This window comes from Botryllus schlosseri, chromosome 3, assembly GCF_051294905.1.
Source record: "Botryllus schlosseri isolate E-star chromosome 3, Bs_hap1, whole genome shotgun sequence".
Lineage (NCBI taxonomy): Eukaryota > Metazoa > Chordata > Ascidiacea > Stolidobranchia > Styelidae > Botryllus > Botryllus schlosseri.
In genome coordinates this window covers 34,424,852-34,449,662 of record NC_137238.1, presented here as the reverse complement: position 1 = coordinate 34,449,662, position 24,811 = coordinate 34,424,852, and the positions used below count along the sequence as shown (strand labels likewise).

The following is a 24,811-nucleotide window of genomic DNA, read 5'->3' as shown; positions in this document are numbered from 1 at the left end:
CAGCAATTTTGAGTGATGCATATGCTACGAATACTACTGCATATTACGAATCAATACACAAACTTGGCCATTTCTATAGTTTCCCCAGACAAGGGTTGGCCGAAAATATCCGGATTTATTTCAATATGAATCTATTATTCAAGTGCATACTAACATTCCAGTAATTCTCTTACACTCCACTTTAGAGAAATGCAATCATCATTTCAACTGTTCTGATCACGTAGCGTAATCCCAGATGGTCTAGGGGTCAGGATTCCTGGCTCTCACCCAGGCGGCCCGGGTTCGATTCCCGGTCTGGGAATACAAATTTTTGTTATCGCGAAGCGAAGCGATACCATGGAATGGAATTCTTGTACCGACAAGATTAAAATAAATATACTGGATTCGAAAATGTGAAGAGATCACATAACTTGAAAATATATACACCTCATCACTAGGGCGATTTTTTTTTACTTAAAAAACGGAAGATTTTGACCTAAAAAATCAAAATTTTGACTTTTTTTGACCTAAAAAAACTGAAATTTGACCAAATTTTGACCTCACGTATGCAAATTAGGTGTTTTCCCACATAATGTTAAAATTGGACTACTTATCTTCATTTCTGATTGGAACTGTCTGTCCTTACAAAGTAGATTGGCCTGAAAGAACGTTTTTGGCTCAAAAACGGACAAATTTTTACATGAAAAAATAGCATTTTAACGAAATCTGGCCCTATGAAGAATTGCAGTAATTACATTACGTATTATGGTGGAATAATTAAAATTTGTTGTAGTACAACGAAAGATACTTTCCTACATTCTCGGGCAGAAAGTATTTGTTTTGTGGTATTCATGGTGTTTGTCGACTACTGTGGTCGTTTACACCAGGCCGATATTCTTCATTATTTTCCGTAACTGCCAACATATAGCACGGCCCACCTCTAGGCTTTTTTGTAAGACACCGCTTACGCGGATGAGGTGGCGAGGAGGAGCCTAGGTAAACCTCCAACACTTAGCTATCCGAATTATGAAGTCGACCTTGGTCGGAATCGAACCCACACCCATTGGTGTTGCAGCCGCGGATTATACCACTGTGCTATGTCGGGTGGAAAGTGTCTGTTCTTACTAAGTAGCTTGCCAAGAATGGAGAAAGAACGTTCAACAGCAGCAGTTGTTAGCTGACAACAGTGAAGTTGTGTGCACACTGCTTGCTGGTGATGCACCGTGTTGCTTCATTCTGACAATGTTGTCTATATCACAATTTTTCAGCTTGCGCTTCTGGATGTAAGAACCATGCAATACCCAAGCAGTCTTGCTTCAGTTAGGATATTGCGGTACGTTGACCATAAAACCATGTCACTATTTGTTTCATTTGACCGTTCATGATTCACAATGAGCAGACGATGGGCTGTTTACAACGGTAGGCCTATAAAGTAGGCTACAAGCTGTAAATTATCAAATGATAAGTTCACAGACAGCGCAAAATCTACGATACAAACGAAATGTAGAGGTAAAAAAATGTTTGATTTTGTAAACACTTTTGACAAATTTTGACCTAACCCCTCAATTTTGACCTAATTTTGACTTTTTTTGACATGTCAAAAAAAAAATCGCCCTACCCATCACACAAAAATGCAGTAAATCAGAATTTTTGCCATCGAAGCTCCTCCAATGTGTTCATGGGAATTACTACTTTTCGGTACCGCGAAAATCTACCATAGTTTAAATTAATTTCCAGCAATTTTGGGTGGTGCCTATTTAAATTGATAGAGCACGGCGAATTCGTTATACGGGGTTTTAGAACAATGCAGTTATGAATTAAATCAGTGGTTCCCAACCTTTTTCATCTCGTGCCTCCCTTGGCCGAAATTTAAGCCGAAATTCCCCCCTTAGGAGAAATCTGCCCGATGAATAAAAATGTCGTTTTTACCGCTCAAACACCTGTTGACTGAGAGAATAAGACGGGCGGTACCGAGTGTTTGTTTCCAGCAGTGCTGTAATAACACTTTGTAGACCTCCAAAAACAATGGTCTTGGTCTCAATCAAACAAATTCTGGAAGGCTTGACTCAACAGACCCCCACATCACTTCCATTTGTGTTTTCGGCTTACCATGCACAAATCGATAATATAACTGCTGTGAAAAATCAGTATGCATAAATTTACTGGTCTCGAGATTTTTTTCTCAAGTTTGCGTATGCATTTCTCCAATATTATTGGTACTTTCATATATAGCAGGGTTGACCACTATGACCGGACTCGAGTCTGACTCGAGTCACCATTTTCTGATGACTCGAGTCATTTTCTGAAAATACGGAAACGACTCGACTCGAGATAATCTGTGTATTGACTCGACTTGGACTCGAGTCATTGTGCATGACTCGAACCATGCCATATGACTCGAGATTATAAGACGGCCAAGACCGACATTTCATTGTAATTTCGAATAACAGTAAAGTGACCACCCTATTGGAATTTTGTCTATTGGTCCTGGTACTTGAAAATGCGACAAGAAGCTGCTCAAAGTGAGGAAAATTAGTACGGTATATCATAAATCCAAATCATTCAATATCACCAAACAGAGTTATAAAAAATGGGTTTAGCAAGACTTCAACTGGAAACTGAGCAGTCAACACAATGACTTGGGCTCGGACGGACTCGAGTCATAATACCATGACTCGGATTCGACCCTCTGCTCGGTGACTTGGACTCGGATTTGACTCAATGGTGAATTGAAAATGACTCGACTCGAGTCAAAACTATGAAAGTGAGATTGACCTTGTGACTCGGTGCCTCGTGACTTGTTTACAGCCCTGATATATAACATACACGTGATCAGATTCCCTGCTGGAGCTCAATGAAATTTAGGACACCCATTGCGTTTCGGCAGCATTGCACCAAGTTTAACATGTCTTTTTTCGATCAGGTAGCTGTTCACTAAAAATAAAGCAAGGCTAGCGATCTCTTTGGCTTGAATCGATGTCGTTGGAATATTTTGTCACTGTCTGGAAATGTTGACTTGAAAATTTAAGATAAATAGGCTATACTTTCACTAGAGGCCTTGTTGTGACAGATACAGCACAACATTTGCTCGCTTAGGATATATTTGATTGAGGGGCCGTCGCTGGCCTTCAAAATTGTCTTACAAACTGCAGCACATCTGAACTAGTTAAAAAAAACAAGGGGGAATTTGTATGTGAAAAAGAGATTTCAAATAGAATTTGAACATACTTTCAGCATAAAAACAGCCATAAAGGAGCATACGCTCGGATATAACGGGTTGGCTACATGACAGTTCGGACATGAACATGGGAAATTCGTTGCAATTCTAAAGTGGAATTCCTCCCTAAAAATCGCAAAATTCCCCCTAAGGGGGGAATTCCTCCCCGGTTGGGAACCACTGAATTAAATCATACTGCCTTGTCTGCGTCATCCCAGATGGTCTAGGGGTCAGGATTCCTGGCTTTCACCCAGGCGGCCCGGGTTCGATTCCCGGTCTGGGAAATATAATTTTCGCTATCGAAACGAGATCACAAAACTTGAAAATATATACATCTCATCACACAAAAAATGCGGTAAATCAGAATTTATGCCATCGAAGCCCCTCCAATGCGGTCATGGAAATTACTACTTTTCGGTACCGCGAAAAAGTACTATAGTTTAAATTAATTTCCAGCAATTTTGGGTGGTGTATATCTAAATTGATAGAAGAACACAGCGGATGTGTTATAGCGGGTTTTAGAACAATGCAGTAAGGGGAAGTTCATGCACAACATTTTTGTGCAGAATTCGAACCCTGCAAAACGTTGCGATACGGCTGATCTCATCTATACCTTTAAGTACCAAACTATCGCCTTACTACCGTAAGCACCGAATTTTGCAAGTTGACAAACTATATCGCTACGAAGTATCAAAAGTCATTCACAAATATTTTTCCATGTCCATTCCCATTACACGAGATCGTCGTCTAAAGGAAACATCTACTTACCCCCACCCAATAGCAACCTAGCTAAGAGATCTATCGACTACTCGGGACCTATCATCTGGAATGCATTACCACCACATATCCGTGAATTGCCTTATAATAGATTCAAAAAAGCCATACTTGATCACCTCTTGTCGTTACACTAACACTGTTGCTCTACCTCGCCCAGACATTGCTTCATTGATCATTTGCTACCATTGTTTAATTTTTTTCTATTTTCCTTTCTTAACTAAACATTTTTTTACAGCCAGACTGTTCAGAGTCAAGTGTACCTGTTTGATGCTGGTGTGATCAGACTAGATGACCTTCACGGTCTTATCGATCATTCCTATCTAATACCGAATACTGTGCACGCATATTTTCTGTACCACCATCACTGCCGTTTGTTATGTATTTTGGTTCGATGAAAATAAAGACTCTCTCTCTCTCTCTCTCTCCAATAGTTTGCCTCATGCGTTTGATGACTTTTTCATGCCTGCCAAAATGTCCACTTCCACTACACGAGATCCTCGTTTAAAAGAAATATCTACTTACCCCCACCCAATAGCAACCTAACAAAGAGATCAATAGACTACTCGGGACCTATCATCTGGAATGCATTACCACCACATATCCGTAAATTGCCTTATAATAGATTCAAAAAAGCCCTACTTCCCATCAATTTTAAGCAATGCATATCTACGAATACTGCTGCATCTGACGAATCAATACACAAACCTGGCCATTTCTAGTTTCCACTGACAAGTGTCGGCCGAAAATATCCGGAGTTATTTCAATATGAATCTATTATTCAATTGCATACTAACATTCCAGTAATTCTCTTAAACCCCACTTTAAAGAAATGCAATTTTGATTTCAACTGTTATGATCCCGTAGCGTAATCCCAGATGGTCTAGGGGTCAGGATTCCTGTCTCAAACCCAGGCGGCCCGGGTTTGATTCCCGGTCTGGGAATATAAATTTTTGTTATCGCGAAGCGAAGCGATACCATGGAATGGAATTCTTGTACCGACAAGATTAAAATAAATATACTGGATTCGAAAATGTGAAGAGATCACATATCTTGAAAATATATACACCTCATCACACAAAAATGCAGTAAATCAGAATTTTTGCCATCGAAGCTCCTCCAATGTGTTCATGGGAATTACTACTTTTCGGTACCGCGAAAATCTACCATAGTAACATAACATAACATAACATTGTTGGGTTATTATTTTTATCTGAACAAGTCACACACAATGTACAATGCGATAAGACACAATGCGATGTCATGAACAGATAGGAGGATGTCGAACGACACGCATCAGTAGCGATCCTTTACACTAACATCCACCTCGGCCTAGAGTGCCCGATGTTACAGTTCTTTTTCGATGTTGATCTTCTTTGAAGCCGGGTCCATTTCTACTAGTTCTTTCCATTCCTTGTGAGTACTTTCTTTCGTCGGGTCTTTTACTGGGCATTTTTGTCGCCGTAAGAACGGCAACGGCGGGGGAAGAGGAGCCCAGATAAACCTCCGACGGGAATCGAACCCGGTTCTCCTGCGAGCTGGGCGCTTATCGTAACCACTACACTATCTCCCCCGCCGTTTAGTTTAAATTAATTTCCAGCAATTTTGGGTGGTGCCTATCTAAATTGATAGAGCACGGCGAATTCCTTATATGGGGTTTTAGAACAATGCAGTTATGAATTAAATCATACTGCCTTGTCTGCGTCATCCCAGATGGTCTAGGGGTCAGGATTCCTGGCTTTCACCCAGGCGGCCCGGGTTCGATTCCCGGTCTGGGAAATATAATTTTCGCTATCGAAACGAGATCACAAAACTTGAAAATATATACACCTCATCACACAAAAAATGCGGTAAATCAGAATTTATGCCATCGAAGCCCCTCCAATGCGGTCATGGAAATTACTACTTTTCGGTACCGCGAAAAAGTACCATAGTTTAAATTAATTTCCAGCAATTTTGGGTGGTGCCTATCTAAATTGATAGAGCACGGCGAATTCGTTATATGGGGTTTTAGAACAATGCAGTTATGAATTAAATCATACTGCCTTGTCTGCGTCATCCCAGATGGTCTAGGGGTCAGGATTCCTGGCTTTCACCCAGGCGGCCCGGGTTCGATTCCCGGTCTGGGAAATATAATTTTCGCTATCGAAACGAGATCACAAAACTTGAAAATATATACACCTCATCACACAAAAAATGCGGTAAATCAGAATTTATGCCATCGAAGCTCCTCCAATGTGTTCATGGGAATTACTACTTTTCGGTACCGCGAAAAAGTGCCACAGATTAAAAAAATTTCCAGCAATTTTGGGTGGTGCGTATCTAAATTGATAGAGCACAGTGAGGTTTTAGAACAATGCAGTTATGAATTTAATCATACTGTCCTCCCCGTCGTAATCCCAGATGGTCTAGGGGTCAGGATTCCGGGCTTTCACCCAGGCGGCCCAGGTTCGATTCCCGGTCTGGGAATTATAATTTTCGCTATCGAAACTATGTTATAAATTCGTTTTCGGCAATTTAGGGTCATTGAAAACGATATTAAAACACCAGCGTGGCCTACTGTTCCAATCCGATAAACCGTGTCAGAGCACTTTTAGCGCAATGAAGTCAGGTATTTGTTGTTGCCGGAGCATTCCCAGATGGTTTAGGGGTCAGGATTCCTGGCTTTCACTCTGGCGGCCGAGCTGGATTCCCGGTCTGCGGGAAAACTATTTTAAATTTTGCGAAACGACAACGTGCACTTACATTATTTTCCTGGAATCATTCTCGGGATCATGGATTGTAAAATTCATTTACATCAATTTTCAATGGTGCATATGGCGAAATTAGAACATGCCTATACTATACCAATACAGAAGACTTTTTATAGCGCATTTTAGACCAATGTAGTTTTGAAGTCAACCATTATGTTTCGCCGGCGCAATATCAGATGGTAGACCTATATCTGTTGGGATTTGTGGATTTCTCCAAGTCGGCACGAGTTCGATTCCCGGCCTGGGAAATGCTTTCATTGTTACCGCGAAGCAAAACCATTGCCATCAATCTTTGGTGATGCATTCCCAATTTGAACATACTACAAGTCCAGGAAATGTCTTACAGTGCATTTTAGAGCAATGCACTCACATATTCTACCATCCCATCCCACCAACGCCATCGCAGTTGGTCTAGCGGTCGTGACTCTCACCCAGGCGGCCCGGGTGTAGGCCTACACACTTGAATAAAATCACGAAAACGGTTCGATTCCCGAACTGGTAGCGAAACGACAACATGCACCGAAATTATTTTGCCGAAGTTTACTATAATATGCATGTTAAAAAGTAAGTGTCTTATGTTGCATTTTAGACCAATACAATTATGGATTTTTCAATTCTAAGTCGTGACGCATTCACGAATGGTGTGGGGGTTAGGATTCCTGACTTTTACCAGAGGCCTCTCGCGTTCAATTCTAGGTTGCAGGGGTAGTAAATTCGTCGGTACCTCCAAATAAAACATGGATTAAATCAGTTACCAGCAATTTTGAGTGATGCATATTCTACGAATACTACTGCATGTTACAAATCAATACACAAAATTGGCAATTCCTAGTGTCCCCTGACAAGTGTCGGCCGAAAATATCCGGATTTATTTCAATATGTGTGTATTATTCAATTGCATACTAACATTCCAGTAAATCTCTTACACCCCACTTTAGAGAAATGCAATTATGATTTCAACTATTCTGTTGCCGTAACGTAATCCCAGATGGTCTAGGGGTCAGGATTCCTGGCCCTCACCCAGGCGGCCCGGGTTCGATTCCCGGTCTGGGAATTATAATTTTCGCTATCGAAACTATGTTATAAATTCGTTTTCGGCAATTTAGGGTCATTGAAAACGATATTAAAACACCAGCGTGGCCTACTGTTCCAATCCGATAAACCGTGTCAGAGCACTTTTAGCGCAATGAAGTCAGGTATTTGTTGTTGCCGGAGCATTCCCAGATGGTTTAGGGGTCAGGATTCCTGGCTTTCACTCTGGCGGCCGGGCTGGATTCCCGGTCTGCGGGAAAACTATTTTAAATTTTGCGAAACGACAACGTGCACTTACATTATTTTCCTGGAATCATTCTCGGGATCATGGATTGTAAAATTCATTTACATCAATTTTCAATGGTGCATATGGCGAAATTAGAACATGCCTATACTATACCAATACAGAAGACTTTTTATAGCGCATTTTAGACCAATGTAGTTTTGAAGTCAACCATTATGTTTCGCCGGCGCAATATCAGATGGTAGACCTATATCTGTTGGGATTTGTGGATTTCTCCAAGTCGGCACGAGTTCGATTCCCGGCCTGGGAAATGCTTTCATTGTTACCGCGAAGCAAAACCATTGCCATCAATCTTTGGTGATGCATTCCCAATTTGAACATACTACAAGTCCAGGAAATGTCTTACAGTGCATTTTAGAGCAATGCACTCACATATTCTACCATCCCATCCCACCAACGCCATCGCAGTTGGTCTAGCGGTCGTGACTCTCACCCAGGCGGCCCGGGTGTAGGCCTACACACTTGAATAAAATCACGAAAACGGTTCGATTCCCGAACTGGTAGCGAAACGACAACATGCACCGAAATTATTTTGCCGAAGTTTACTATAATATGCATGCCAAAAAGTAAGTGTCTTATGTTGCATTTTAGACCAATACAATTATGGATTTTTCAATTCTAAGTCGTGACGCAGTCACGAATGGTGTGGGGGTTAGGATTCCTGACTTTTACCAGAGGCCTCTCGCGTTCAATTCTAGGTTGCAGGGGTAGTAAATTCGTCGGTACCTCCAAATAAAACATGGATTAAATCAGTTACCAGCAATTTTGAGTGATGCATATTCTACGAATACTACTGCATGTTACAAATCAATACACAAAATTGGCAATTCCTAGTGTCCCCTGACAAGTGTCGGCCGAAAATATCCGGATTTATTTCAATATGTGTGTATTATTCAATTGCATACTAACATTCCAGTAAATCTCTTACACCCCACTTTAGAGAAATGCAATTATGATTTAAACTATTCTGTTACCGTAACGTAATCCCAGATGGTCTAGGGGTCAGGATTCCTGGCTCTCACCCAGGCGGCGCGGGTTCGATTCCCGGTCTGGGAAAATGTATTTTTGTTATCGCGAAGCGAAGCGATACCATGGAATGGAATTTTTGTACCGACAAAATAATAATAAATATACTGGATTCAAAAATGTGAAGAGATCACAAAACTTGAAAATATATACACCTCATCACACAAAATATGCGGTAAATCAGAATTTATGCCATCGAAGCTCCTCCAATGTGTTCATGGGAATTACTACTTTTCGGTACCGCGAAAGAGTGCCACAGATTAAAAAAATTTCCAGCAATTTTGGGTGGTGCGTATCTAAATTGATAGAGCACAGTGAGGTTTTAGAACAATGCAGTTATGAATTTAATCATACTGTCCTCACCGTCGTAATCCCAGATGGTCTAGGGGTCAGGATTCCTGGCTTTCACCCAGGCGGCCCGGGTTCGATTCCCGGTCTGGGAATTATAATTTTCGCTATCGAAACTATGTTATAAATTCGTTTTCGGCAATTTAGGGTCATTGAAAACGATATTAAAACACCAGCGTGGCCTACTGTTCCAATCCGATAAACCGTGTCAGAGCACTTTTAGCGCAATGAAGTCAGGTATTTGTTGTTGCCGGAGCATTCCCAGATGGTTTAGGGGTCAGGATTCCTGGCTTTCACTCTGGCGGCCGGGCTGGATTCCCGGTCTGCGGGAAAACTATTTTAAATTTTGCGAAACGACAACGTGCACTTACATTATTTTCCTGGAATCATTCTCGGGATCATGGATTGTAAAATTCATTTACATCAATTTTCAATGGTGCATATGGCGAAATTAGAACATGCCTATACTATACCAATACAGAAGACTTTTTATAGCGCATTTTAGACCAATGTAGTTTTGAAGTCAACCATTATGTTTCGCCGGCGCAATATCAGATGGTAGACCTATATCTGTTGGGATTTGTGGATTTCTCCAAGTCGGCACGAGTTCGATTCCCGGCCTGGGAAATGCTTTCATTGTTACCGCGAAGCAAAACCATTGCCATCAATCTTTGGTGATGCATTCCCAATTTGAACATACTACAAGTCCAGGAAATGTCTTACAGTGCATTTTAGAGCAATGCACTCATATATTCTACCATCCCATCCCACCAACGCCATCGCAGTTGGTCTAGCGGTCGTGACTCTCACCCAGGCGGCCCGGGTGTAGGCCTACACACTTGAATAAAATCACGAAAACGGTTCGATTCCCGAACTGGTAGCGAAACGACAACATGCACCGAAATTATTTTGCCGAAGTTTACTATAATATGCATGTTAAAAAGTAAGTGTCTTATGTTGCATTTTAGACCAATACAATTATGGATTTTTCAATTCTAAGTCGTGACGCAGTCACGAATGGTGTGGGGGTTAGGATTCCTGACTTTTACCAGAGGCCTCTCGCGTTCAATTCTAGGTTGCAGGGGTAGTAAATTCGTCGGTACCTCCAAATAAAACATGGATTAAATCAGTTACCAGCAATTTTGAGTGATGCATATTCTACGAATACTACTGCATGTTACAAATCAATACACAAAATTGGCAATTCCTAGTGTCCCCTGACAAGTGTCGGCCGAAAATTTCCGGATTTATTTCAATATGTGTGTATTATTCAATTGCATACTAACATTCCAGTAAATCTCTTACACCCCACTTTAGAGAAATGCAATTATGATTTCAACTATTCTGTTACCGTAACGTAATCCCAGATGGTCTAGGGGTCAGGATTCCTGGCTCTCACCCAGGCGGCCCGGGTTCGATTCCCGGTCTGGGAATTATAATTTTCGCTATCGAAACTATGTTATAAATTCGTTTTCGGCAATTTAGGGTCATTGAAAACGATATTAAAACACCAGCGTGGCCTACTGTTCCAATCCGATAAACCGTGTCAGAGCACTTTTAGCGCAATGAAGTCAGGTATTTGTTGTTGCCGGAGCATTCCCAGATGGTTTAGGGGTCAGGATTCCTGGCTTTCACTCTGGCGGCCGGGCTGGATTCCCGGTCTGCGGGAAAACTATTTTAAATTTTGCGAAACGACAACGTGCACTTACATTATTTTCCTGGAATCATTCTCGGGATCATGGATTGTAAAATTCATTTACATCAATTTTCAATGGTGCATATGGCGAAATTAGAACATGCCTATACTATACCAATACAGAAGACTTTTTATAGCGCATTTTAGACCAATGTAGTTTTGAAGTCAACCATTATGTTTCGCCGGCGCAATATCAGATGGTAGACCTATATCTGTTGGGATTTGTGGATTTCTCCAAGTCGGCACGAGTTCGATTCCCGGCCTGGGAAATGCTTTCATTGTTACCGCGAAGCAAAACCATTGCCATCAATCTTTGGTGATGCATTCCCAATTTGAACATACTACAAGTCCAGGAAATGTCTTACAGTGCATTTTAGAGCAATGCACTCACATATTCTACCATCCCATCCCACCAACGCCATCGCAGTTGGTCTAGCGGTCGTGACTCTCACCCAGGCGGCCCGGGTGTAGGCCTACACACTTGAATAAAATCACGAAAACGGTTCGATTCCCGAACTGGTAGCGAAACGACAACATGCACCGAAATTATTTTGCCGAAGTTTACTATAATATGCATGCCAAAAAGTAAGTGTCTTATGTTGCATTTTAGACCAATACAATTATGGATTTTTCAATTCTAAGTCGTGACGCAGTCACGAATGGTGTGGGGGTTAGGATTCCTGACTTTTACCAGAGGCCTCTCGCGTTCAATTCTAGGTTGCAGGGGTAGTAAATTCGTCGGTACCTCCAAATAAAACATGGATTAAATCAGTTACCAGCAATTTTGAGTGATGCATATTCTACGAATACTACTGCATGTTACAAATCAATACACAAAATTGGCAATTCCTAGTGTCCCCTGACAAGTGTCGGCCGAAAATATCCGGATTTATTTCAATATGTGTGTATTATTCAATTGCATACTAACATTCCAGTAAATCTCTTACACCCCACTTTAGAGAAATGCAATTATGATTTAAACTATTCTGTTACCGTAACGTAATCCCAGATGGTCTAGGGGTCAGGATTCCTGGCTCTCACCCAGGCGGCCCGGGTTCGATTCCCGGTCTGGGAAAATGTATTTTTGTTATCGCGAAGCGAAGCGATACCATGGAATGGAATTTTTGTACCGACAAAATAATAATAAATATACTGGATTCAAAAATGTGAAGAGATCACAAAACTTGAAAATATATACACCTCATCACACAAAATATGCGGTAAATCAGAATTTATGCCATCGAAGCTCCTCCAATGTGTTCATGGGAATTACTACTTTTCGGTACCGCGAAAAAGTGCCACAGATTAAAAAAATTTCCAGCAATTTTGGGTGGTGCGTATCTAAATTGATAGAGCACAGTGAGGTTTTAGAACAATGCAGTTATGAATTTAATCATACTGTCCTCACCGTCGTAATCCCAGATGGTCTAGGGGTCAGGATTCCTGGCTTTCACCCAGGCGGCCCGGGTTCGATTCCCGGTCTGGGAATTATAATTTTCGCTATCGAAACTATGTTATAAATTCGTTTTCGGCAATTTAGGGTCATTGAAAACGATATTAAAACACCAGCGTGGCCTACTGTTCCAATCCGATAAACCGTGTCAGAGCACTTTTAGCGCAATGAAGTCAGGTATTTGTTGTTGCCGGAGCATTCCCAGATGGTTTAGGGGTCAGGATTCCTGGCTTTCACTCTGGCGGCCGGGCTGGATTCCCGGTCTGCGGGAAAACTATTTTAAATTTTGCGAAACGACAACGTGCACTTACATTATTTTCCTGGAATCATTCTCGGGATCATGGATTGTAAAATTCATTTACATCAATTTTCAATGGTGCATATGGCGAAATTAGAACATGCCTATACTATACCAATACAGAAGACTTTTTATAGCGCATTTTAGACCAATGTAGTTTTGAAGTCAACCATTATGTTTCGCCGGCGCAATATCAGATGGTAGACCTATATCTGTTGGGATTTGTGGATTTCTCCAAGTCGGCACGAGTTCGATTCCCGGCCTGGGAAATGCTTTCATTGTTACCGCGAAGCAAAACCATTGCCATCAATCTTTGGTGATGCATTCCCAATTTGAACATACTACAAGTCCAGGAAATGTCTTACAGTGCATTTTAGAGCAATGCACTCACATATTCTACCATCCCATCCCACCAACGCCATCGCAGTTGGTCTAGCGGTCGTGACTCTCACCCAGGCGGCCCGGGTGTAGGCCTACACACTTGAATAAAATCACGAAAACGGTTCGATTCCCGAACTGGTAGCGAAACGACAACATGCACCGAAATTATTTTGCCGAAGTTTACTATAATATGCATGTTAAAAAGTAAGTGTCTTATGTTGCATTTTAGACCAATACAATTATGGATTTTTCAATTCTAAGTCGTGACGCATTCACGAATGGTGTGGGGGTTAGGATTCCTGACTTTTACCAGAGGCCTCTCGCGTTCAATTCTAGGTTGCAGGGGTAGTAAATTCGTCGGTACCTCCAAATAAAACATGGATTAAATCAGTTACCAGCAATTTTGAGTGATGCATATTCTACGAATACTACTGCATGTTACAAATCAATACACAAAATTGGCAATTCCTAGTGTCCCCTGACAAGTGTCGGCCGAAAATTTCCGGATTTATTTCAATATGTGTGTATTATTCAATTGCATACTAACATTCCAGTAAATCTCTTACACCCCACTTTAGAGAAATGCAATTATGATTTCAACTATTCTGTTACCGTAACGTAATCCCAGATGGTCTAGGGGTCAGGATTCCTGGCTCTCACCCAGGCGGCCCGGGTTCGATTCCCGGTCTGGGAATTATAATTTTCGCTATCGAAACTATGTTATAAATTCGTTTTCGGCAATTTAGGGTCATTGAAAACGATATTAAAACACCAGCGTGGCCTACTGTTCCAATCCGATAAACCGTGTCAGAGCACTTTTAGCGCAATGAAGTCAGGTATTTGTTTTTGCCGGAGCATTCCCAGATGGTTTAGGGGTCAGGATTCCTGGCTTTCACTCTGGCGGCCGGGCTGGATTCCCGGTCTGCGGGAAAACTATTTTAAATTTTGCGAAACGACAACGTGCACTTACATTATTTTCCTGGAATCATTCTCGGGATCATGGATTGTAAAATTCATTAACATCAATTTTCAATGGTGCATATGGCGAAATTAGAACATGCCTATACTATACCAATACAGAAGACTTTTTATAGCGCATTTTAGACCAATGTAGTTTTGAAGTCAACCATTATGTTTCGCCGGCGCAATATCAGATGGTAGACCTATATCTGTTGGGATTTGTGGATTTCTCCAAGTCGGCACGAGTTCGATTCCCGGCCTGGGAAATGCTTTCATTGTTACCGCGAAGCAAAACCATTGCCATCAATCTTTGGTGATGCATTCCCAATTTGAACATACTACAAGTCCAGGAAATGTCTTACAGTGCATTTTAGAGCAATGCACTCACATATTCTACCATCCCATCCCACCAACGCCATCGCAGTTGGTCTAGCGGTCGTGACTCTCACCCAGGCGGCCCGGGTGTAGGCCTACACACTTGAATAAAATCACGAAAACGGTTCGATTCCCGAACTGGTAGCGAAACGACAACATGCACCGAAATTATTTTGCCGAAGTTTACTATAATATGCATGTTAAAAAGTAAGTGTCTTATGTTGCATTTTAGACCAATACAATTATGGATTTTTCAATTCTAAGTCGTGACGCAGTCACGAATGGTGTGGGGGTTAGGATTCCTGACTTTTACCAGAGGCCTCTCGCGTTCAATTCTAGGTTGCAGGGGTAGTAAATTCGTCGGTACCTCCAAATAAAACATGGATTAAATCAGTTACCAGCAATTTTGAGTGATGCATATTCTACGAATACTACTGCATGTTACAAATCAATACACAAAATTGGCAATTCCTAGTGTCCCCTGACAAGTGTCGGCCGAAAATATCCGGATTTATTTCAATATGTGTGTATTATTCAATTGCATACTAACATTCCAGTAAATCTCTTACACCCCACTTTAGAGAAATGCAATTATGATTTCAACTATTCTGTTGCCGTAACGTAATCCCAGATGGTCTAGGGGTCAGGATTCCTGGCCCTCACCCAGGCGGCCCGGGTTCGATTCCCGGTCTGGGAATTATAATTTTCGCTATCGAAACTATGTTATAAATTCGTTTTCGGCAATTTAGGGTCATTGAAAACGATATTAAAACACCAGCGTGGCCTACTGTTCCAATCCGATAAACCGTGTCAGAGCACTTTTAGCGCAATGAAGTCAGGTATTTGTTGTTGCCGGAGCATTCCCAGATGGTTTAGGGGTCAGGATTCCTGGCTTTCACTCTGGCGGCCGGGCTGGATTCCCGGTCTGCGGGAAAACTATTTTAAATTTTGCGAAACGACAACGTGCACTTACATTATTTTCCTGGAATCATTCTCGGGATCATGGATTGTAAAATTCATTTACATCAATTTTCAATGGTGCATATGGCGAAATTAGAACATGCCTATACTATACCAATACAGAAGACTTTTTATAGCGCATTTTAGACCAATGTAGTTTTGAAGTCAACCATTATGTTTCGCCGGCGCAATATCAGATGGTAGACCTATATCTGTTGGGATTTGTGGATTTCTCCAAGTCGGCACGAGTTCGATTCCCGGCCTGGGAAATGCTTTCATTGTTACCGCGAAGCAAAACCATTGCCATCAATCTTTGGTGATGCATTCCCAATTTGAACATACTACAAGTCCAGGAAATGTCTTACAGTGCATTTTAGAGCAATGCACTCACATATTCTACCATCCCATCCCACCAACGCCATCGCAGTTGGTCTAGCGGTCGTGACTCTCACCCAGGCGGCCCGGGTGTAGGCCTACACACTTGAATAAAATCACGAAAACGGTTCGATTCCCGAACTGGTAGCGAAACGACAACATGCACCGAAATTATTTTGCCGAAGTTTACTATAATATGCATGCCAAAAAGTAAGTGTCTTATGTTGCATTTTAGACCAATACAATTATGGATTTTTCAATTCTAAGTCGTGACGCAGTCACGAATGGTGTGGGGGTTAGGATTCCTGACTTTTACCAGAGGCCTCTCGCGTTCAATTCTAGGTTGCAGGGGTAGTAAATTCGTCGGTACCTCCAAATAAAACATGGATTAAATCAGTTACCAGCAATTTTGAGTGATGCATATTCTACGAATACTACTGCATGTTACAAATCAATACACAAAATTGGCAATTCCTAGTGTCCCCTGACAAGTGTCGGCCGAAAATATCCGGATTTATTTCAATATGTGTGTATTATTCAATTGCATACTAACATTCCAGTAAATCTCTTACACCCCACTTTAGAGAAATGCAATTATGATTTAAACTATTCTGTTACCGTAACGTAATCCCAGATGGTCTAGGGGTCAGGATTCCTGGCTCTCACCCAGGCGGCGCGGGTTCGATTCCCGGTCTGGGAAAATGTATTTTTGTTATCGCGAAGCGAAGCGATACCATGGAATGGAATTTTTGTACCGACAAAATAATAATAAATATACTGGATTCAAAAATGTGAAGAGATCACAAAACTTGAAAATATATACACCTCATCACACAAAATATGCGGTAAATCAGAATTTATGCCATCGAAGCTCCTCCAATGTGTTCATGGGAATTACTACTTTTCGGTACCGCGAAAGAGTGCCACAGATTAAAAAAATTTCCAGCAATTTTGGGTGGTGCGTATCTAAATTGATAGAGCACAGTGAGGTTTTAGAACAATGCAGTTATGAATTTAATCATACTGTCCTCACCGTCGTAATCCCAGATGGTCTAGGGGTCAGGATTCCTGGCTTTCACCCAGGCGGCCCGGGTTCGATTCCCGGTCTGGGAATTATAATTTTCGCTATCGAAACTATGTTATAAATTCGTTTTCGGCAATTTAGGGTCATTGAAAACGATATTAAAACACCAGCGTGGCCTACTGTTCCAATCCGATAAACCGTGTCAGAGCACTTTTAGCGCAATGAAGTCAGGTATTTGTTGTTGCCGGAGCATTCCCAGATGGTTTAGGGGTCAGGATTCCTGGCTTTCACTCTGGCGGCCGGGCTGGATTCCCGGTCTGCGGGAAAACTATTTTAAATTTTGCGAAACGACAACGTGCACTTACATTATTTTCCTGGAATCATTCTCGGGATCATGGATTGTAAAATTCATTTACATCAATTTTCAATGGTGCATATGGCGAAATTAGAACATGCCTATACTATACCAATACAGAAGACTTTTTATAGCGCATTTTAGACCAATGTAGTTTTGAAGTCAACCATTATGTTTCGCCGGCGCAATATCAGATGGTAGACCTATATCTGTTGGGATTTGTGGATTTCTCCAAGTCGGCACGAGTTCGATTCCCGGCCTGGGAAATGCTTTCATTGTTACCGCGAAGCAAAACCATTGCCATCAATCTTTGGTGATGCATTCCCAATTTGAACATACTACAAGTCCAGGAAATGTCTTACAGTGCATTTTAGAGCAATGCACTCATATATTCTACCATCCCATCCCACCAACGCCATCGCAGTTGGTCTAGCGGTCGTGACTCTCACCCAGGCGGCCCGGGTGTAGGCCTACACACTTGAATAAAATCACGAAAACGGTTCGATTCCCGAACTGGTAGCGAAACGACAACATGCACCGAAATTATTTTGCCGAAGTTTACTATAATATGCATGTTAAAAAGTAAGTGTCTTATGTTGCATTTTAGACCAATACAATTATGGATTTTTCAATTCTAAGTCGTGACGCAGTCACGAATGGTGTGGGGGTTAGGATTCCTGACTTTTACCAGAGGCCTCTCGCGTTCAATTCTAGGTTGCAGGGGTAGTAAATTCGTCGGTACCTCCAAATAAAACATGGATTAAATCAGTTACCAGCAATTTTGAGTGATGCATATTCTACGAATACTACTGCATGTTACAAATCAATACACAAAATTGGCAATTCCTAGTGTCCCCTGACAAGTGTCGGCCGAAAATTTCCGGATTTATTTCAATATGTGTGTATTATTCAATTGCATACTAACATTCCAGTAAATCTCTTACACCCCACTTTAGAGAAATGCAATTATGATTTCAACTATTCTGTTACCGTAACGTAATCCCAGATGGTCTAGGGGTCAGGATTCCTGGCTCTCACCCAGGCGGCCCGGGTTCGATTCCCGGTCTGGGAATTATAATTTTCGCTATCGAAACTATGTTATAAATTCGTTTTCGGCAATTTAGGGTCATTGAAAACGATATTAAAACACCAGCGTGGCCTACTGTTCCAATCCGATAAACCGTGTCAGAGCACTTTTAGCGCAATGAAGTCAGGTATTTGTTGTTGCCGGAGCATTCCCAGATGGTTTAGGGGTCAGGATTCCTGGCTTTCACTCTGGCGGCCGGGCTGGATTCCCGGTCTGCGGGAAAACTATTTTAAATTTTGCGAAACGACAACGTGCACTTACATTATTTTCCTGGAATCATTCTCGGGATCATGGATTGTAAAATTCATTTACATCAATTTTCAATGGTGCATATGGCGAAATTAGAACATGCCTATACTATACCAATACAGAAGACTTTTTATAGCGCATTTTAGACCAATGTAGTTTTGAAGTCAACCATTATGTTTCGCCGGCGCAATATCAGATGGTAGACCTATATCTGTTGGGATTTGTGGATTTCTCCAAGTCGGCACGAGTTCGATTCCCGGCCTGGGAAATGCTTTCATTGTTACCGCGAAGCAAAACCATTGCCATCAATCTTTGGTGATGCATTCCCAATTTGAACATACTACAAGTCCAGGAAATGTCTTACAGTGCATTTTAGAGCAATGCACTCACATATTCTACCATCCCATCCCACCAACGCCATCGCAGTTGGTCTAGCGGTCGTGACTCTCACCCAGGCGGCCCGGGTGTAGGCCTACACACTTGAATAAAATCACGAAAACGGTTCGATTCCCGAACTGGTAGCGAAACGACAACATGCACCGAAATTATTTTGCCGAAGTTTACTATAATATGCATGCCAAAAAGTAAGTGTCTTATGTTGCATTTTAGACCAATACAATTATGGATTTTTCAATTCTAAGTCGTGACGCAGTCACGAATGGTGTGGGGGTTAGGATTCCTGACTTTTACCAGAGGCCTCTCGCGTTCAATTCTAGGTTGCAGGGGTAGTAAATTCGTCGGTACCTCCAAATAAAACATGGATTAAATCAGTTACCAGCAATTTTGAGTGATGCATATTCTACGAATACTACTGCATGTTACAAATCAATACACAAAATTGGCAATTCCTAGTGTCCCCTGACAAGTGTCGGCCGAAAATATCCGGATTTATTTCAATATGTGTGTATTATTCAATTGCATACTAACATTCCAGTAAATCTCTTACACCCCACTTTAGAGAAATGCAATTATGATTTAAACTATTCTGTTACCGTAACGTAATCCCAGATGGTCTAGGGGTCAGGATTCCTGGCTCTCACCCAGGCGGCCCGGGTTCGATTCCCGGTCTGGGAAAATGTATTTTTGTTATCGCGAAGCGAAGCGATACCATGGAATGGAATTTTTGTACCGACAAAATAATAATAAATATACTGGATTCAAAAATGTGAAGAGATCACAAAACTTGAAAATATATACACCTCATCACACAAAATATGCGGTAAATCAGAATTTATGCCATCGAAGCTCCTCCAATGTGTTCATGGGAATTACTACTTTTCGGTACCGCGAAAAAGTGCCACAGATTAAAAAAATTTCCAGCAATTTTGGGTGGTGCGTATCTAAATTGATAGAGCACAGTGAGGTTTTAGAACAATGCAGTTATGAATTTAATCATACTGTCCTCACCGTCGTAATCCCAGATGGTCTAGGGGTCAGGATTCCTGGCTTTCACCCAGGCGGCCCGGGTTCGATTCCCGGTCTGGGAATTATAATTTTCGCTATCGAAACTATGTTATAAATTCGTTTTCGGCAATTTAGGGTCATTGAAAACGATATTAAAACACCAGCGTGGCCTACTGTTCCAATCCGATAAACCGTGTCAGAGCACTTTTAGCGCAATGAAGTCAGGTATTTGTTGTTGCCGGAGCATTCCCAGATGGTTTAGGGGTCAGGATTCCTGGCTTTCACTCTGGCGGCCGGGCTGGATTCCCGGTCTGCGGGAAAACTATTTTAAATTTTGCGAAACGACAACGTGCACTTACATTATTTTCCTGGAATCATTCTCGGGATCATGGATTGTAAAATTCATTTACATCAATTTTCAATGGTGCATATGGCGAAATTAGAACATGCCTATACTATACCAATACAGAAGACTTTTTATAGCGCATTTTAGACCAATGTAGTTTTGAAGTCAACCATTATGTTTCGCCGGCGCAATATCAGATGGTAGACCTATATCTGTTGGGATTTGTGGATTTCTCCAAGTCGGCACGAGTTCGATTCCCGGCCTGGGAAATGCTTTCATTGTTACCGCGAAGCAAAACCATTGCCATCAATCTTTGGTGATGCATTCCCAATTTGAACATACTACAAGTCCAGGAAATGTCTTACAGTGCATTTTAGAGCAATGCACTCACATATTCTACCATCCCATCCCACCAACGCCATCGCAGTTGGTCTAGCGGTCGTGACTCTCACCCAGGCGGCCCGGGTGTAGGCCTACACACTTGAATAAAATCACGAAAACGGTTCGATTCCCGAACTGGTAGCGAAACGACAACATGCACCGAAATTATTTTGCCGAAGTTTACTATAATATGCATGTTAAAAAGTAAGTGTCTTATGTTGCATTTTAGACCAATACAATTATGGATTTTTCAATTCTAAGTCGTGACGCATTCACGAATGGTGTGGGGGTTAGGATTCCTGACTTTTACCAGAGGCCTCTCGCGTTCAATTCTAGGTTGCAGGGGTAGTAAATTCGTCGGTACCTCCAAATAAAACATGGATTAAATCAGTTACCAGCAATTTTGAGTGATGCATATTCTACGAATACTACTGCATGTTACAAATCAATACACAAAATTGGCAATTCCTAGTGTCCCCTGACAAGTGTCGGCCGAAAATTTCCGGATTTATTTCAATATGTGTGTATTATTCAATTGCATACTAACATTCCAGTAAATCTCTTACACCCCACTTTAGAGAAATGCAATTATGATTTCAACTATTCTGTTACCGTAACGTAATCCCAGATGGTCTAGGGGTCAGGATTCCTGGCTCTCACCCAGGCGGCCCGGGTTCGATTCCCGGTCTGGGAATTATAATTTTCGCTATCGAAACTATGTTATAAATTCGTTTTCGGCAATTTAGGGTCATTGAAAACGATATTAAAACACCAGCGTGGCCTACTGTTCCAATCCGATAAACCGTGTCAGAGCACTTTTAGCGCAATGAAGTCAGGTATTTGTTTTTGCCGGAGCATTCCCAGATGGTTTAGGGGTCAGGATTCCTGGCTTTCACTCTGGCGGCCGGGCTGGATTCCCGGTCTGCGGGAAAACTATTTTAAATTTTGCGAAACGACAACGTGCACTTACATTATTTTCCTGGAATCATTCTCGGGATCATGGATTGTAAAATTCATTAACATCAATTTTCAATGGTGCATATGGCGAAATTAGAACATGCCTATACTATACCAATACAGAAGACTTTTTATAGCGCATTTTAGACCAATGTAGTTTTGAAGTCAACCATTATGTTTCGCCGGCGCAATATCAGATGGTAGACCTATATCTGTTGGGATTTGTGGATTTCTCCAAGTCGGCACGAGTTCGATTCCCGGCCTGGGAAATGCTTTCATTGTTACCGCGAAGCAAAACCATTGCCATCAATCTTTGGTGATGCATTCCCAATTTGAACATACTACAAGTCCAGGAAATGTCTTACAGTGCATTTTAGAGCAATGCACTCACATATTCTACCATCCCATCCCACCAACGCCATCGCAGTTGGTCTAGCGGTCGTGACTCTCACCCAGGCGGCCCGGGTGTAGGCCTACACACTTGAATAAAATCACGAAAACGGTTCGATTCCCGAACTGGTAGCGAAACGACAACATGCACCGAAATTATTTTGCCGAAGTTTACTATAATATGCATGTTAAAAAGTAAGTGTCTTATGTTGCATTTTAGACCAATACAATTATGGATTTTTCAATTCTAAGTCGTGACGCAGTCACGAATGGTGTGGGGGTTAGGATTCCTGACTTTTACCAGAGGCCTCTCGCGTTCAATTCTAGGTTGCAGGGGTAGTAAATTCGTCGGTACCTCCAAATAAAACATGGATTAAATCAGTTACCAGCAATTTTGAGTGATGCATATTCTACGAATACTACTGCATGTTACAAATCAATACACAAAATTGGCAATTCCTAGTGTCCCCTGACAAGTGTCGGCCGAAAATATCCGGATTTATTTCAATATGTGTGTATTATTCAATTGCATACTAACATTCCAGTAAATCTCTTACACCCCACTTTAGAGAAATGCAATTATGATTTCAACTATTCTGTTACCGTAACGTAATCCCAGATGGTCTAGGGGTCAGGATTCCTGGCTCTCACCCAGGCGGCCCGGGTTCGATTCCCGGTCTGGGAATTATAATTTTCGCTATCGAAACTATGTTATAAATTCGTTTTCGGCAATTTAGGGTCATTGAAAACGATATTAAAACACCAGCGTGGCCTACTGTTCCAATCCGATAAACCGTGTCAGAGCACTTTTAGCGCAATGAAGTCAGGTATTTGTTTTTGCCGGAGCATTCCCAGATGGTTTAGGGGTCAGGATTCCTGGCTTTCACTCTGGCGGCCGGGCTGGATTCCCGGTCTGCGGGAAAACTATTTTAAATTTTGCGAAACGACAACGTGCACTTACATTATTTTCCTGGAATCATTCTCGGGATCATGGATTGTAAAATTCATTAACATCAATTTTCAATGGTGCATATGGCGAAATTAGAACATGCCTATACTATACCAATACAGAAGACTTTTTATAGCGCATTTTAGACCAATGTAGTTTTGAAGTCAACCATTATGTTTCGCCGGCGCAATATCAGATGGTAGACCTATATCTGTTGGGATTTGTGGATTTCTCCAAGTCGGCACGAGTTCGATTCCCGGCCTGGGAAATGCTTTCATTGTTACCGCGAAGCAAAACCATTGCCATCAATCTTTGGTGATGCATTCCCAATTTGAACATACTACAAGTCCAGGAAATGTCTTACAGTGCATTTTAGAGCAATGCACTCACATATTCTACCATCCCATCCCACCAACGCCATCGCAGTTGGTCTAGCGGTCGTGACTCTCACCCAGGCGGCCCGGGTGTAGGCCTACACACTTGAATAAAATCACGAAAACGGTTCGATTCCCGAACTGGTAGCGAAACGACAACATGCACCGAAATTATTTTGCCGAAGTTTACTATAATATGCATGCCAAAAAGTAAGTGTCTTATGTTGCATTTTAGACCAATACAATTATGGATTTTTCAATTCTAAGTCGTGACGCAGTCACGAATGGTGTGGGGGTTAGGATTCCTGACTTTTACCAGAGGCCTCTCGCGTTCAATTCTAGGTTGCAGGGGTAGTAAATTCGTCGGTACCTCCAAATAAAACATGGATTAAATCAGTTACCAGCAATTTTGAGTGATGCATATTCTACGAATACTACTGCATGTTACAAATCAATACACAAAATTGGCAATTCCTAGTGTCCCCTGACAAGTGTCGGCCGAAAATATCCGGATTTATTTCAATATGTGTGTATTATTCAATTGCATACTAACATTCCAGTAAATCTCTTACACCCCACTTTAGAGAAATGCAATTATGATTTAAACTATTCTGTTACCGTAACGTAATCCCAGATGGTCTAGGGGTCAGGATTCCTGGCTCTCACCCAGGCGGCCCGGGTTCGATTCCCGGTCTGGGAAAATGTATTTTTGTTATCGCGAAGCGAAGCGATACCATGGAATGGAATTTTTGTACCGACAAAATAATAATAAATATACTGGATTCAAAAATGTGAAGAGATCACAAAACTTGAAAATATATACACCTCATCACACAAAATATGCGGTAAATCAGAATTTATGCCATCGAAGCTCCTCCAATGTGTTCATGGGAATTACTACTTTTCGGTACCGCGAAAAAGTGCCACAGATTAAAAAAATTTCCAGCAATTTTGGGTGGTGCGTATCTAAATTGATAGAGCACAGTGAGGTTTTAGAACAATGCAGTTATGAATTTAATCATACTGTCCTCACCGTCGTAATCCCAGATGGTCTGGGGGTCAGGATTCCTGGCTTTCACCCAGGCGGCCCGGGTTCGATTCCCGGTCTGGGAATTAAAATTTTCGCTATCGAAACTATGTTATAAATTCGTTTTCGGCAATTTAGGGTCATTGAAAACGATATTAAAACACCAGCGTGGCCTACTGTTCCAATCCGATAAACCGTGTCAGAGCACTTTTAGCGCAATGAAGTCAGGTATTTGTTGTTGCCGGAGCATTCCCAGATGGTTTAGGGGTCAGGATTCCTGGCTTTCACTCTGGCGGCCGGGCTGGATTCCCGGTCTGCGGGAAAACTATTTTAAATT

At 41.7% G+C, this 24,811-nt stretch overlaps 23 non-coding genes across 23 annotated transcripts; all 23 read left to right on the top strand.

The window, feature by feature from the left end:
- Window positions 1-229: 229 nt before the first annotated feature.
- Window positions 230-301, top strand: Trnae-cuc (transfer RNA glutamic acid (anticodon CUC)). Its single transcript has one exon. It is a non-coding gene; the product is annotated as a tRNA-Glu (tRNA).
- A 3,107-nt stretch (window positions 302-3,408) lies between these two features.
- Window positions 3,409-3,480, top strand: Trnae-uuc (transfer RNA glutamic acid (anticodon UUC)). Its single transcript has one exon. It is a non-coding gene; the product is annotated as a tRNA-Glu (tRNA).
- Window positions 3,481-4,842: 1,362 nt separating this feature from the next.
- On the top strand, window positions 4,843-4,914 carry Trnal-caa (transfer RNA leucine (anticodon CAA)). The gene has a single exon. It is a non-coding gene; the product is annotated as a tRNA-Leu (tRNA).
- A 763-nt stretch (window positions 4,915-5,677) lies between these two features.
- Window positions 5,678-5,749, top strand: Trnae-uuc (transfer RNA glutamic acid (anticodon UUC)). Its single transcript has one exon. It is a non-coding gene; the product is annotated as a tRNA-Glu (tRNA).
- A 279-nt stretch (window positions 5,750-6,028) lies between these two features.
- Trnae-uuc (transfer RNA glutamic acid (anticodon UUC)) lies at window positions 6,029-6,100 on the top strand. The gene has a single exon. It is a non-coding gene; the product is annotated as a tRNA-Glu (tRNA).
- Window positions 6,101-6,367: 267 nt separating this feature from the next.
- Trnae-uuc (transfer RNA glutamic acid (anticodon UUC)) lies at window positions 6,368-6,439 on the top strand. Its single transcript has one exon. It is a non-coding gene; the product is annotated as a tRNA-Glu (tRNA).
- Window positions 6,440-7,705: 1,266 nt separating this feature from the next.
- Window positions 7,706-7,777, top strand: Trnae-cuc (transfer RNA glutamic acid (anticodon CUC)). Its single transcript has one exon. It is a non-coding gene; the product is annotated as a tRNA-Glu (tRNA).
- A 1,266-nt stretch (window positions 7,778-9,043) lies between these two features.
- On the top strand, window positions 9,044-9,115 carry Trnae-cuc (transfer RNA glutamic acid (anticodon CUC)). Its single transcript has one exon. It is a non-coding gene; the product is annotated as a tRNA-Glu (tRNA).
- Window positions 9,116-9,456: 341 nt separating this feature from the next.
- On the top strand, window positions 9,457-9,528 carry Trnae-uuc (transfer RNA glutamic acid (anticodon UUC)). The gene has a single exon. It is a non-coding gene; the product is annotated as a tRNA-Glu (tRNA).
- Window positions 9,529-10,794: 1,266 nt separating this feature from the next.
- Trnae-cuc (transfer RNA glutamic acid (anticodon CUC)) lies at window positions 10,795-10,866 on the top strand. Its single transcript has one exon. It is a non-coding gene; the product is annotated as a tRNA-Glu (tRNA).
- A 1,266-nt stretch (window positions 10,867-12,132) lies between these two features.
- Window positions 12,133-12,204, top strand: Trnae-cuc (transfer RNA glutamic acid (anticodon CUC)). The gene has a single exon. It is a non-coding gene; the product is annotated as a tRNA-Glu (tRNA).
- Window positions 12,205-12,545: 341 nt separating this feature from the next.
- On the top strand, window positions 12,546-12,617 carry Trnae-uuc (transfer RNA glutamic acid (anticodon UUC)). Its single transcript has one exon. It is a non-coding gene; the product is annotated as a tRNA-Glu (tRNA).
- Window positions 12,618-13,883: 1,266 nt separating this feature from the next.
- On the top strand, window positions 13,884-13,955 carry Trnae-cuc (transfer RNA glutamic acid (anticodon CUC)). Its single transcript has one exon. It is a non-coding gene; the product is annotated as a tRNA-Glu (tRNA).
- A 1,266-nt stretch (window positions 13,956-15,221) lies between these two features.
- On the top strand, window positions 15,222-15,293 carry Trnae-cuc (transfer RNA glutamic acid (anticodon CUC)). The gene has a single exon. It is a non-coding gene; the product is annotated as a tRNA-Glu (tRNA).
- A 1,266-nt stretch (window positions 15,294-16,559) lies between these two features.
- On the top strand, window positions 16,560-16,631 carry Trnae-cuc (transfer RNA glutamic acid (anticodon CUC)). Its single transcript has one exon. It is a non-coding gene; the product is annotated as a tRNA-Glu (tRNA).
- A 341-nt stretch (window positions 16,632-16,972) lies between these two features.
- Window positions 16,973-17,044, top strand: Trnae-uuc (transfer RNA glutamic acid (anticodon UUC)). Its single transcript has one exon. It is a non-coding gene; the product is annotated as a tRNA-Glu (tRNA).
- Window positions 17,045-18,310: 1,266 nt separating this feature from the next.
- Trnae-cuc (transfer RNA glutamic acid (anticodon CUC)) lies at window positions 18,311-18,382 on the top strand. Its single transcript has one exon. It is a non-coding gene; the product is annotated as a tRNA-Glu (tRNA).
- A 1,266-nt stretch (window positions 18,383-19,648) lies between these two features.
- Trnae-cuc (transfer RNA glutamic acid (anticodon CUC)) lies at window positions 19,649-19,720 on the top strand. Its single transcript has one exon. It is a non-coding gene; the product is annotated as a tRNA-Glu (tRNA).
- Window positions 19,721-20,061: 341 nt separating this feature from the next.
- On the top strand, window positions 20,062-20,133 carry Trnae-uuc (transfer RNA glutamic acid (anticodon UUC)). Its single transcript has one exon. It is a non-coding gene; the product is annotated as a tRNA-Glu (tRNA).
- A 1,266-nt stretch (window positions 20,134-21,399) lies between these two features.
- Trnae-cuc (transfer RNA glutamic acid (anticodon CUC)) lies at window positions 21,400-21,471 on the top strand. The gene has a single exon. It is a non-coding gene; the product is annotated as a tRNA-Glu (tRNA).
- Window positions 21,472-22,737: 1,266 nt separating this feature from the next.
- Window positions 22,738-22,809, top strand: Trnae-cuc (transfer RNA glutamic acid (anticodon CUC)). The gene has a single exon. It is a non-coding gene; the product is annotated as a tRNA-Glu (tRNA).
- A 1,266-nt stretch (window positions 22,810-24,075) lies between these two features.
- Trnae-cuc (transfer RNA glutamic acid (anticodon CUC)) lies at window positions 24,076-24,147 on the top strand. Its single transcript has one exon. It is a non-coding gene; the product is annotated as a tRNA-Glu (tRNA).
- A 341-nt stretch (window positions 24,148-24,488) lies between these two features.
- Trnae-uuc (transfer RNA glutamic acid (anticodon UUC)) lies at window positions 24,489-24,560 on the top strand. Its single transcript has one exon. It is a non-coding gene; the product is annotated as a tRNA-Glu (tRNA).
- The last annotated feature ends 251 nt before the right edge of the window (window positions 24,561-24,811 follow it).